The following is a 13,406-nucleotide window of genomic DNA, read 5'->3' as shown; positions in this document are numbered from 1 at the left end:
TGTTGGAAGTACATCGCCATTCCTTTATGCAGTGAAACATCTTCTAGTAACATCGGTAGAACATTACGTTGGAAATCAGTATAGATTGCACCATTTAGATTGCCATAGATAAAATGGGGGTCAATTATCCTTCCTCCCACAATGCCACACCATACATTAACCCGCCAAGGTCGCTGATGTTCCATTTGTCCCAGCCATAGTGGATCTTCCGTTGCCCAATAGTGCATATTATGCTGGTTTACGTTACGCGTTTGCTGCATGACGCTTCGTCGCTATATACAACGCGTGCAAAAAATCTGTCATCGTCCTGTAATTTCTCTTATGCCCAGTGGCAGAACTGTACACGACGATCAAAGTCGTCGCCATGCAATTCCTGGTGCATAGAAATATGGTACGGGTGCAATCGATGTTGATGTAGCATTCCCAACACCGACGTTTTTGAGATTCCAGATTCTCGCGCAGTTTGTCTGCTACTGATGTACGGATTAGCCGCGACAGCAGTTAAAACACCTACTTGGACATCATCATTTGTTGCAGGTCGTGGTTGACGATTCACAAGTGGCTGAACGCTTCATGTTTCCATAAATAACGTAACTGTCCGGCGAACGGTCGAGACACTTGGATGATGTCGTCCAGGATGCCGAGCAGCATACATAGCACACGCCTGTAGGGCATTTTGATCACAATAGCCATGCATCAACACGATATCGACCTTTTCCGCAATTGGTAAACGGTCCATTTTAACATGGATAAGGTATCAAGAAGCAAATACCGTCCGCACTGGCGGAATGTCACATGGTACCACGTACTTATACGTTTGTGACTATTACAGCGCCATCTATCACAAAGCGAAAACAGTGGTCCGACTAAAACATTCATATTTCTGTACGTACTACGCGAATATGTAGTAAAAAATGGGGGATCCTATTTAAAAAAACACAATTGATATCTGTTTGACCTACGGCAGCGCCATTTAGTGGGCCAACCATAGCGCCATCTGGTTTCCCCCTTCAAGTTTGATGAGTTTCGTTCTTTGTAGTTTTTTTGGTTGATGCTTATTTCGTGAGATATTTGGCCCTTTCACTATCAATGGACCACACTGTTTATTAAAAACAATAAGGGACCCAAGACTGAACCCTGGGGGACACCATTCTTGATACCTCCCCAGTCAGAGGACTCTGCTGATTTTTGCAGACTATCTATACTGTTAATTTCAACCTTCTGCAATTTTCCAGTTAAGTATGAATTAAACCATTTGTGCACTGTCCCACTCATACCACAATACTTAAGCTTATCTAGAAGAATTTCATGATTCACACAATCAAAAGCCTTTGAGAAATCACAAAATATCCCAATGGGTGATGTTCGGTTGCTCAATGCATTTAATATTTGATCAGTGAAAGTATATATAGCATTTTCTGTTGAAAATCCTTTCTGAAAACCAAACTGACATTTTGTTAGTACTTCATTTATACAAATATGTGATGCTACATCTGGGTGGTAGTTGCTAGCATCGGACATATCCCCTTTTTTATGCAATGGTTTAACAATTGCGTATTTAAGTCTATCTGGAAAAATGCTCTGTTTCAGTGGGCTACTACATATGTGGCTGAGAATTCTACTTATTTGTTGGGAACAAGCTTTTAATACTCTATAATTGGAAGGAGAAACAGCATTGGTCCTATTTTTTTGTTTTATTATCCGCAAAATCGATTTTCGGTCACTTAGTGACCATCCTCAGTGCTGTAATATGCAATTAAAATTGATAGGCACTGGTATCAACAAGCTTAGAGCTAGTGATAAAACAAAAAAGAAGACCAATGCTGTTTCTCCTTCCAATTATATCCATTATCTGGTAGTGGTGCATAGAACGCTCAATGGAGTCGCAAATCAATAATTTTGATACTCTATTAGAAATGACATCAATTTCATGTGAGCTTTTCATTTTGAGTTGTAGTAGTAGTTGTAGTAGTAGTAGAACTAGTAGTAGTAGCTTTATTCATCTGTAGTTCTCTTTTTACAAGGATATAGGACATGTCAAAGTATTTGCAAATGTGGTTCAATTTAAAGTAAGTTCATTTGCATACACATATATTTACAGACTTCTAGTTAGAGACAATCATTAGATTTACTCCAGGTATACAATACTTTTTTACAAATAACTAACTAAATAATGTAATGCCACACTGTTCACCCATATCTCACTAACAGTCACTGCACGCACTATACACACATTGTCTCATAACACTTCACTCACTACACACACACACACACACACACACACACACACACACACACACACACACACACACACACACACTCACACACTGGTGATCTCTGGGCTATTATCTGTACCGCAACTTCCCATTTGCTATCCTGAAATATTGAGTTAGCATCCCTCCATAATGAGTGAGTTGTTGAGCTCAGAAAGAGGAAGAGGTGTTAGTATTGTGCTACGCATAGCTGGGGGGTAAGTATTTCTAGAAAGGAAAATGAAGGAAAAAACCATAAACTGAAGTTGTTATGTGGAATGTTGGATATTTTATAATCATTATTATTATTATTTATTTGTATAACTTTTTTTATCAAACTCCTGCTCTGTTTTAACTAAGTAATCCTTCAGTGTATAAAATGTATTGCATAACAGGTACTTTTTAGCTGCCTTTTTAAATAAGTGTATTTTTGCAATTTTTTAATCTCTTTTGGTAATTTATTGTAAAGTTTTATTTCTTGGTAGAAAATGCTGTTTTGAGGTTTGTGTTTATTTTTTCTTGGTAAGTGTAAGTTAAGTCTATCTCTTGTTGCATGATCATGGACAGAGCTGTTTGTGCAGTAATTACCAAAGTTATTTTTGATGTGTACAACTGACTGGTAAATGTATTCACATGGAGCAGTTAAAATCCCCAGTGTTTTGAACAGATCTTTACAATGAGCTCAATTAGTATTTTTGGTTATTATTCTTATCGCTCTTTTCTGGATTTTGAAAATTGTGAGACTATATTTTGTGCACTTGTTCCCCAAAAAAGAATGCCATAGCTAAGAACTGAGTGGAGATATGAATAACATGTAACTAAAAGACACTATATGTTACACACTGATGATAGGATTCTAAGGGCGTAACATGCTGATGACATTCTGTTTGCAAGTACCTTTGTGTGTTCACACAACTTTAACTGAGAATCAATATTCATTCCTAGAAATTTTGCATTTATTTCACAGTCTATAGAGGTGCCATCTACATTTCATTTAACATTGTGGTTTTTCGTCTTCAAATTGAAATTCATGGCATTAGTTTTCTTTATGTTCACTGTCACCTTATTACCTATTGGCCAATCAAAAAATTTCTTGAGAGTTTCATTTGCTTTCTCAGCAAGGAGTTCTCTTGTTTTCTCAGTGACTATAACTTTGCTGTCATCAGCAAAGAGGATTTTTTTCACCATGAATAACACTACTGGGAAAGTCATTGATGTATATCAGGAACAGTATTGGACCTAATATGCTACCTTGCGGAACCCCTATATTAATGTATTTTGTTTCTGATAAGTGTTTACTAAATGTTTAGATCTATTTGAAGTATGTGCTATCTCTACCCTTTGTATCCTATCTGTTAGGTATGATCGAAACCAGTCATTAGCTACCCCTCTTATTCCTAGTGGTTCTAATTTATTTAATAGAATCTTATGGTCGACTGTATCAAACGCCTTAGAAAGATCCAAAAATATGCATGTGACACACTCAGCTTTATCAAGAGCATGAAGTACAACTTTTGTGAATTCTACTATGGCTGACTCCATATTTTTGCCACTTTGGAAACCAAACGGCGATTCGCTTAAAAATGGTGTTTATTCAGGTAATTCATTAATATGTCTTTCATAATTGCTTCTGCTATTTTTGTGAATGAATGGTGACAGCAGGGAAATGGGCCGGTAATTTTCTATGTCTTCTGCGTTACCTTTCTTATGCAAAGGTAGTAGTCTTGCCTGTTTTAACTCCTCTGGAAATGTTCCTTATGTGAAGGGTTCATTTATTATATTTGTTAAGGGGCCTTGTATAATCCCTATGCATTGTTTCAGTACACACATTGGTACTTCATCTAAGCCTACTGACTTTTTATTTTTTAGTTTTTGAATTGTTTTATTGACTTCATTCTCTGTGGTTGGAAGTAACATCATTGTATTTAGTGCAACATTGTTTACAGGTGTTACATTGGTTTGGGGGAATTTTGCTGTAACTTCTCTGCAATACTTGAAAAATGCTCGTTTACATATTTTGCCAAGTGCTGTGGATCATTTATCACTTTAGCCCCCTCCCTTAGCATTAGGTTATTCTGTGTTTGTTTGCCTATCCCCACTTCCATTTTTAATAGCATCCCAGACTGCTTTATTTTATTCTCTGCATTATATATTATTTTGTCATTAAATGACTTTTTTGCAGCAATTAGCACCTTCGTATAGATATTTTTGTATCTGTGTTAGAAATTTAAGAATTCTGAATCATTGCAAATCTTTTTCATGCTACTGAGGTGTTTACGTGTTTGGGAGGACTTCTTAAAACCTGCTGTTATCCATATGTTTTTGTGAGCTGTTGATATAGACATGCATACTTTTGGAAATGCCTTTTCAAAGTTCAATTTAAACAATGTGGAGAATTTCATATTCACATTGGTTTCCTTATACACTTCATCCCAGCTTTGTTTCTCTAGGTTTTTTGAAAAACCTTTTATTTTGATTTCTGATAGATGTCGTTTGTAGGCTTGTAGTTTAGGGAATGATTCGATGCCTGACTTTACTGTTATTGTTTGACAGAGATGGTCTGAGAGGCCGAGATCTTTTACAGCTACATCACATTTTTCCCTTTCCATATTTGTCGCCACATGGTCAATTACTGATGAAGTCGTTGTGGTAACCCTTGTTGCACTATTGACCAATAGGGACATGCCAAAACTTTGAAGGATGTTTATGAAGGTGCTGCTGGATTCATTTATGATATTAGTGTTGATGATAATGTCGCCACACAGAATTATGTTGACCTTTGTACTTGAGACTTTATCTAGAACTTCTGTTAACTTATTGAAAAAAGTGTCCACACTACCAATGGACGATCTATTCACACACAAAATGATTAATTTCTTGGTGATATAAAGCCCTGTTAATTCAATTGCTGATTTTTCAAAGTATTTGTCTTCACTTACGGTACTGAGGTCATGTCTTGATTTGAACTGTGTTCCTTTTCTGATATAAATGCATGATCCTCCACCCCTTGAAGTAGTTCTGCAGTAAGAGTTTGCCTTTTCATAAAATGATAATACTGCATGTTGGATTTCTGTATCTCTACACCAGTGCTCAGTAATAAAATTACTGTGTAGATCAAAGATTGGAGCTCAACTTTTGTTTTTCTTTGTGACATCTGGTATATGTGATATTTGAGGTGTTAAAATCTGTCTTGTGAGTGATTGTTTCAGTATTTTTTAAAGTTCTGGAGATACTCTTTAGGCAGGGGAACCTGTTGTCTGGATTTATCCTAAAAAAGACCTATTTTTCCTACCTATGACAACAGGTATTTGACCATGTGTGACCTGAGATCCACCCCTTATACTTTCATGAATCAGCTGTACCAATCTTCCCTCCCCAGTCCTCTTTAGGTGTAGGCCATGCCTAGTGAAAACCAGTCTGTTGATAGTCCCGACGGGTACCAGAGAAACATGAGCAAAGTTGGCTGTCCTCAGAGCCATCCATAACCCCACATTTATTCGCCTCACAACTCCATCAAGGTGTGATTGATCATGACGCCAGAACAGCTCAACAAAGTGTATGTTGGTGCCATGAGTCAGGGAAGCTATCTTGTCCAGGTCACCACCTATGTCACATGCCCCATCCCTGTCCAAACTGTTTCCTGCCCCACCCACTATCACCACATGATCCTCTTTTCTAAAGTCCTTACATAAAGACCCCAGGTCCTCTATCACAGGACTTAGCACTGCATTTGGCTTGAAGATACTGGTGGCCTGGTACGCTGAGCCTAAACTTTCCTGTAACTGAGGGCTTACACCTCGCCTATGGCTACTACCTAGCAGCAGCACTTTCTTCTTCCTAACACTTTGTACATTCGTAGGCTTCTTGGCCTCGTCTGAGGTGTGCTGCATATTTCCTGCTCCTCATTCTTCCTGGGGCTCTTCTCCACTTAACTCTGGCAGTGATAGATACCTGTTTTTTGTGTTGATGATAAAACTGTCAGATCACATTCTCTTTCTTCCTATCCTCCTACCAGCTGCCAGTCCCCAACCACCCTCCTCCCCCCTATCTCCCTTGATCCTTATGAGTGATGTGTCGGCAGAAGTGCCAACACCGTGTTGTTTGAGGAAGCCGAAATGCACGCTATAAGCTCACGCCGGATGGCGTGAGGTCTGAAACAGGATACGTAATGAATGCTATAAAGAAAAGTACGTAGCTTCTGGCATACTTAACGTTAATCCATCATTTGTATACATCGTTCTTGATGAGACATGCTTCATACGATAACTATCAATTGCTATGGCACCTTGCTAGGTCGTAGCCATTGACTTAGCTGAAGGCTATTCTAACTATCTTCTCTGCAAATAAACGAGGCTTCGTCAGTGTTGCATCGCTAGCTAAGTCGTCCGTACAACTGGGGCGAGTGCTAGTAAGTCTCTCGAGACCTGCCGTGTGGTGGCGCTCGGTCTGCGATCACTGACAGTGGCGACACGCGTGTCCGACATGTACTAATGGACTGCGGCCGATTTAAAGCTACCACCTAGCAAGTGTGGTGTCTGGCGGTGACACCACAATGAGTTCCTTCCTTGCTTCCTCCACCTGTGCCTGAAGGGCACAGATTTTCCTTTCCTGTTCCCCAATCAAAGACGTTCCTACTGCATATACTGTAATTCCAGAAGAGAGCCTCTTCTGTTCTCCCAACATTCTCCCCACTGCATCCCCCCCTGTGAAAATATTTCCTACAAGACTGGCAACAAATCCCTCTACTCACTACCCTATAACAGCTCCCAGATTTCTTACTCATGTTCAGTTTCGAAAGAATAATTAAGTTTAAAGAATGTTTTAAATTTGTCAAGGACGCGAGATTGGCTGAGTGTAAACAAAAAACGACACAAAGGTCCTATGTGCGTTGGTTTTTTTTGTACTGATTTGGAGATAAAATGACAGAAGAATGAATTTGTAAGTAATTTGTCTTTAGAGAATTTAAGTTATCAGGCGTGTTTGGTCAGGTTTTTAAACGATTATAGCTCGGAAAATTTAGGCCTAGATCGCGTCTATAAAACAATATGAAATATTGTAGTTGGATACGATTTAGAAACGTTTACTTACATTTTTATTGCGACAATAGACACTGTTGAAACTAGTAGCAGTCTTTTTTAAACGAATTTTACACTATCAAGAAAACTTGAATAGAATGTTTTGTGTTTATCTCACGCAAAATCTCGGGTTATGTCGCTAAAGAACACATTTATTCAAGAACAAGCCCTGTTGGGATGCTAATATTCAGTTGTGTGACAAGAAATGACACTACAGAGAGTATACAAAACAAAGAAAATTTAAATTTGACACTATTTCCTCTTAAATAAGTTCTTTTAGAGGACGAATAAAATACCTGTGATCTCACTGGGCGACCATATGTTCATTACATCTAACAGATGTCATTTCAGGTGTTTGTTTTTTCAAAATAACACCTCTATATGGGAACACACTGCAAGTATGAGTGAATTTATTATTTTCCTAATTTCAGTAGGAGTGGTGGGTTGAATTTCAATTTTATCAAATTGCATAGGTACTGCCTCTTCCATATACTGCCTTGCATTTTCTAATGAATAGCTGTATCCCATTTTCTTTACAACACTTAAGAAAGATTATTAAAATGTTTTCTACTTCTGACTTCTTGTTAACAAACTTTTCATTGTGTTTGATGGAAATACAGTATTCTTGTGCTCTCAGTTGCCCTGTTTCCCTTTTCACAGTATTCCAAATTGTTTTAGTTTTATTGTCAGATGTACTAATCTCAGATATAATGCGCATACTTCTGGCTTCTTAATAACTTTTCTTAATACAGTGCAGTAGTTTTTATAATGTTTCACTGTTTCAATATCATTACTCCTCCTAGCTATAAGATACATTTCCCTTTTCTGTTTAGAAGATAGTTTTATAGTAAGCCATGACTTTTTACATGGTTTCTCGTAATTATATTTCACTGTTTTCTTTGGGAAACTGTTTTCAAAGATTCTCACAAAGGTATCATGAAATAGGTTAAATTTTAAATCAGCTTCATGTTCCCTGCACACCTCATCCCAGTCTAATTGTTGCAAGCTTTCCTTAAAATTATGAATTGTTCAATCGTTAATTGAACACACTATTTTGGAGTACTTTTTGCATTATTGTATGGAGCTATATCGTATACTGTAACTAGCTGTGCATCATGATTGGAGAGACGTATTCTTAACAGGAAAAGTTTTTATTTGATTATATTTATCTTGGTCTATGAAAACATTATCTATCAGTGTGCTGCTTTCCTGTACCAACTGTGTACATAGATGCGCGAGTGTTATGACGTGACAGCTGGATGACATGTTTGACTGCCGATCAGCGAACAAGCCCATGACAATGACTGTCACTGGGCCGCTAGGTCTCTATAGCCGCAAGCGGACCAGTGCCACAGTTGTCACTCTCTGTGCATTCTCCGCTCTTCATTTGCGTTACGACTATTGATACAGTGTGACACGCAAACATGACATCAACTTCTTCACAGAACGTAACAGTGCATGAAGACTCTTTCGATAGTACACTACTGGCCATTAAAATTGCTACACCAAGAAGAAATGCATATAATAAACGGGTATTCAGTGGACAAATATATTATACTAGAACTGACATGTGATTACATTTTCAGGCAATTTGGATGCATAGATCCTGAGAAATCAGTACCCAGAACAACCACCTCTGGCCGTAATAACGGCCTTGATACGCCTGGACATTGAGTCAAACAGAGCTTGGATGGCGTGTACAGGTACACCTGCCCATGCAGCTTGAACACGATACCACAGTTCATCAAGAGTAGTGACTGGCGTATTGTGACGAGACAGTTGCTCGGCCACCATTGACCAGACGTTTTCAATTGGTGAGAGATCTGGAGAATGTGCTGGCCAGGGGAGCAGTCGAACTTTTCTGTATCCAGAAAGGCCCGTACAGGACCTGCAACATGCGGTCGTGCATTATCCTGCTGAAATGTAGGGTATCGCAGGGATCGAATGAAGGGTAGAGCCACGGGTCGTAACACATCTGAAATGTAACGTCCACTGTTCAAAGTGCCGTCAATGCGAACAAGAGCTGACCGAGACGTGTAACCAATGGCACCCCATACCATCACGCCGCGTGATACGCCAGTATGGCGATGACGAATACACGCTTCCAATGTGAGTCCACCGCGATGTCGCCAAACACGGATGCGACCATCATGATGCTGTAAACAGAACCTGGATTCATCCGAAACAATGACGTTTTGCCAGTCGCGCACCCAGGTTCGTCGTTGAGTACACCATCGCAGGCGCTCCTGTCTGTGATGCGGCGTCAAGTGTGACCGCAGCCATGGTCTCCGAGCTGATAGACCATGCTGCTGCAAACGTCGTCGAACTGTTCGTGCAGATGGTTGTTGTCTTGCAAACGTCCCCATCTGTTGACTCAGGGATCGAGACGAGGCTGCACGATCCGTTACAGCCAAGCGGATAAGATGCCTGTCATCTTGACTGCTAGTGATACGGGGCCGTTGAGATCCAGCACGGCGTTCCGTATTACCCTCCTGAACCCACCGATTCCATATTCCGCTAACAGTCATTGGATGTCGACCAACGCGAGCAACAATGTCGCAATACGATAAACCGCAATCGCGCTAGGCTACAATCGGACCTCTATCAAAGTCGGAAACGTGATGGTACGTATTTCGCCTCCTTACATGAGGCATCACAACAACGTGTCACCAGGTAAAGCCGGTCAACTGCTGTTTGTGTATGAGAAATCGGTTGGAAGCTTTCCTCATGTCAGCACGTTGTAGGTGTCGCCACCGGCGCCAACCTTGTGTGAATGCTCTGAAAAGCTAATCATTTGCGTGTCACAGCATCTTCTTCCTGTCGGTTAAATTTCGCGTCTGTAGCACGTCATATTCGTGGTAAAGCAATTTTAATGGCCAGTAGTGTAATATTCTCATGGAATAAGTGGAAATACGACCAGTAGTTTTCGAAAGCAAATTTAAAGGATTATTCAGAAGTAAATATGGAAATTAAAGGGTGGGGAGGAATCAGCCGAATTATATTTTTAAGTGCTTGGGACAATTTGTGTTCAGTTGGGACAGACAATCTCATGTTCGTATTTTTGTGTGTTAATGCAGGTAAAATGCGATGTAATTCATCAAAACTTCCAATACTAATTCGAAAACACTGAAAAAATTTCTTTTGATGTCGAAGTTTATGAATCTCTGTGTAAAACTTTCCTTATTAGGCTGTCACCCACTATTCATATTTATGATAATTTCCTTTTACGACTCATGTGTTCACAAGTAATGAGTGTCTCTTCAAAATCGATATTGACAAATGACGCTTGGATTTCAAAAAATGTTTAGTGACTGTTATCCACCGTAAGCGTCTTCTTCTTTGACGACGTGATGTTACAGTGGCAGAAACTTTTTTGCCACGGTGACAAACGTCATCCGTGGACGCTAGTCCTAATCTGCAGTAAAGCACTGCACTGTGGTACAAAAGTCATGGAGACAGCGATATGCAGATATACAGCTGGCGGTAGTTTCACGTACACGTGATTTAAAAGGCCAGTGCACCGGTGGAGCTGTCATTTGTACTCAGATGATTAATGTGAAAAGGTTTCCGACGTGATTATGGGGCATGGCGGGAATGACAGACTTTGAAAGTGGGGTTGTAGTTGGAGCTAGATGCATGGGACTTTCCATTTCGAAAGTCGTTAGGGAATACATATTCCGAGGTCCACAATGTCAAGCGTGTGCGGAGAATATCAAACTTCAGGCGTTACCTCTCACCACAGACAACGCAGTGGCCGACGGCTTTGACTTAACGACCGAGAGCAGCTGCGTTTGAGTAGAGTTCTCAGCGCTAAGAGACAAGCAACACTGCGGGAAATAATCGCCGAAATCAGTGTGGGACGTACGACGAAAGTACCCACTAGGACAGCGCAGAGAAATTTGGCGTTAATGAGCTATGGCAGCAGACAACTGAAACGAGTGCCTATGCTAACAGCATGACATCAGTTGCAGCGCCCCTCCTAGGGCTCATGACAGTGTCGGTTGGATCCTACACGGCTGGAAATCCGAGGTCTGGTCAGATGAGTCCCTATGTCAGTTAGTAAGAATTGGCGGTAGGGTTTGAATGTGGCGCAAACCCCATGAAGCCTTGGACCCAAGTTGTCAACAATGCACTGTGCAAGAAGGCAGTGGTTCCATAATGGTGTGGTCTGTCTTTACATGGAATGGATGGGGTCCTCTGGTCCAACTGAACCGCTCATTGAATGGAAATGTTATGTTCAGATACTTGGAAACCACTGCAGCCATTCATGAACTTCATGTTCCCGAAAACGACGACTCCTGTCAATGGGCCACAATTGTTCGCGATTGGTTTGAAGAACATTCAGGACAGTTCAAGAGAATCATTTGGACACTCAGATCGCTCGACATGAATCCCGTTTAACACTTATGCAACATAATAAAGAGGTCAGTTTGTGCACAAAATCCTGCTCCGCCACCACTTTCGCAGTTATGGACGGCTATAGAGCCAGTATGACTCAGAATGTCCATGTGGCGGTACCGCATGAGCAGCGTTCGCTGCCATCAAATGGTTCAAATGGCTCTGAGCGCTATGGGACTTAACATCTGTGGTCATCAGCCCCCTAGAACTTATAACTACTTAAACCTAACTAACCTAAGGACATCACACACATCCATGCCCGAGGCAGGATTCGAACCTGCGACCGTAGCGGTCACGCGGTTCCAGACTGAAGCGCCTAGAACCGCTCGGCCACCAGCGGCCGGCTCGCTGCCATCACTCGCGTTCACGTCGCACGCTTTGCGGAAACACGCGGCCGGCAGTTTACGCTCTCGGCATCACGCCTGAGTGGTCCTGCCACGCGGCTGTGGAAATGTCACTCTGTACGGCTTCATCACAACATAGCGGCACCAGTGGGCATGGCAAGGACTGGAATGCATTTAAAATTAGAATCTCTTTTTAACTGTCTATTGTCCATGTTTCCTATGGAGAATATGTACACCATATACCTGAGACCCAAGTATTACCACAGCAGTCGAGTACCATCATGTGTAACGAAAAATTAAAGTAATAAGCCAATACAGAATGTCATTGAAGGTTATTGATGTAGCTGTGGATCTGTAAATTTGTGTGCGAAAACAGCTGACAAAGTAATGCTCGCATTCAGTCTGCTGCTAAAATAGCATTGACGTTGAATCATATTTTGGACACAATAAACGAAAAAGATTTATGTTGAGGATAGTGACAACAGATTATAAGTGTTGACATTGTTTATGTTTAACAAAAAACTTCAATCCACCTACGTTGTAGACCATTATGCATGGCACAAACAAATGAACTAAAACTCTCGTTGCAGATGATGATATTTACTGCAATAAACAGAAAGGGTAAGGAAGCCCATGGTGTACAGGTAACCAGAGATGGACATTATTCTAAAATAAATTTACATCTAGGTAATTATTCTAAAAATTATGTCATTGAAACAATTTCTTCATGAATAATTTTGTTAACTTAAGTAACAAACAACATAAAATTCCACTATATTTTCTTTGTTTACATATTGTACCTAATTCTGTGTCTATTTAAAACTGCATGATAGTTGACATCTGTCACTTGCTGCTACAGTGTTGCCACATCGGCTGCCGGCTGCCGGCTGCCTCTCAGTTATACGTAACACACAAACACAGCAAATCACTTCACAAATGATGTTAATGTGTAACGTGGAGCAATGCTGGAAGTGGCCGCGATGAGGTATGTCAGAAACGAGAGATGCTCGGTCGATAGCTCATCCCAAGTGACCACCGACTGGAATGGTGCAGTGATGCGTTTTGTAGCCCTACACGCAACCTCGTGATGTGCAATGTGTCCGAGACAAAGGCGATCAACAATCTGCGGCAGAACTAGAAACATGATCGCTTTGTACACGGCGTTAAAGCTAACCTCTATGAGCAAACCCAAGAAAGAAAAAAACTCAGTTTCAGTGCTAAACGCAAACTGTAATTTATCGCTTACATTGGTTACCTGAAACTATCCTCAAGCCGGCTACAAGAGCTGCCGCACTACTGAACGATGAGCAGTCCTTACTGGCACTTGGTTGCAGGTT

Source organism: Schistocerca americana, chromosome 2 (assembly GCF_021461395.2).
Source record: "Schistocerca americana isolate TAMUIC-IGC-003095 chromosome 2, iqSchAmer2.1, whole genome shotgun sequence".
Taxonomy (NCBI): domain Eukaryota; kingdom Metazoa; phylum Arthropoda; class Insecta; order Orthoptera; family Acrididae; genus Schistocerca; species Schistocerca americana.
Note: the sequence above shows the minus strand (reverse complement) of the source record.